Source organism: Triticum dicoccoides, chromosome 5B (assembly GCF_002162155.2).
Source record: "Triticum dicoccoides isolate Atlit2015 ecotype Zavitan chromosome 5B, WEW_v2.0, whole genome shotgun sequence".
NCBI lineage: Eukaryota > Viridiplantae > Streptophyta > Magnoliopsida > Poales > Poaceae > Triticum > Triticum dicoccoides.
In genome coordinates, this window is record NC_041389.1 from 453,744,784 (window position 1) to 453,746,026 (window position 1,243).

The window sequence follows — 1,243 nt, forward strand, 5'->3', positions numbered from 1 at the left end:
TAGGGTTCCCAACCCTAGGCGCAGAGGGGGGCCCAGGGGGGCGCACCAGCCCACCAGGGGCTGGTTCCCCTCCCACTTCAGCCCATGGGCCCCTTCAGGATAGGTGGCCCCACCCGATGGACCCCCGGGACCCTTCCGGTGGTCCCGGTAGAATACCTGTAACCCCCGAAACTTTCCCGATGGCCGACACTCGACTTCCCACATATAATTCTTTACCTCCGGACCATTCTGGAACTCCTCGTGACATCCGGGATCTCATTCGAGACTCCGAACAACTTTTGGTTTGCTGCATACTCATATCTCTACAACCCTAGCGTCACCGAACCTTAAGTGTGTAGACCCTACGGGTTCGGGAGACACGTAGACATGACCGAGACAACTCTCCGGTCAATAACCAACAACGGGATCTGGATACCCATGTTAGCTCCCACATGCTCCTCGATGATCTCATCGGATGAACCACGATGTCGAGGATTCAAGCAACCCCGTATACAATTCTCTTTGTCAATCGGTACGTTACTTGCCCGAGATTCGATCATCGGTATCCCAATACCTCGTTCAATCTCGTTACTGGCAAGTCACTTTACTCGTACCGTAATGCATGATCCCGTGACCAGACACTTGGTCACTTTGAGCTCATTATGATGATGCATTACCGAGTGGGCCCAGAGATACCTCTCCGTCATACGGAGTGACAAATTCTAGTCTCGATCCGTGTCAACCCAACAGACACTTTCGGAGATACCTGTAGTGCACCTTTATAGTCACCCAGTTACGTTATGACGTTTGGTACACCCAAAGCACTCCTACGGTATCCGGGAGTTACACGATCTCATGGTCTAAGGAAAAGACACCTGACATTGGAAAAGCTCTAGCAAAAAAACTACACGATCTTTGTGCTATGCTTAGGATTGGGTCTTGTCCATCACATCATTCTCCTAATGATGTGATCCCGTTATCAATGACATCCAATGTCCATAGGCAGGAAACCATGACTATCTGTTGATCAACGAGCTAGTCAACTAGAGCCTCATTAGGGACATATTGTGGTCTATGTATTCACAAGTGTATTACGATTTTCGGATAATACAATTATAGCATGAATAAAAGACAATTATCATGAACAAGGAAATGTAATAATAATCCTTTTATTATTGCCTCTAGGGCATATTTCCAACAAATATATCGCACACAATTTCGTGAAAGGGTCTCTGATCGTAGTGTCGCGTTAGCAGCATCCTGT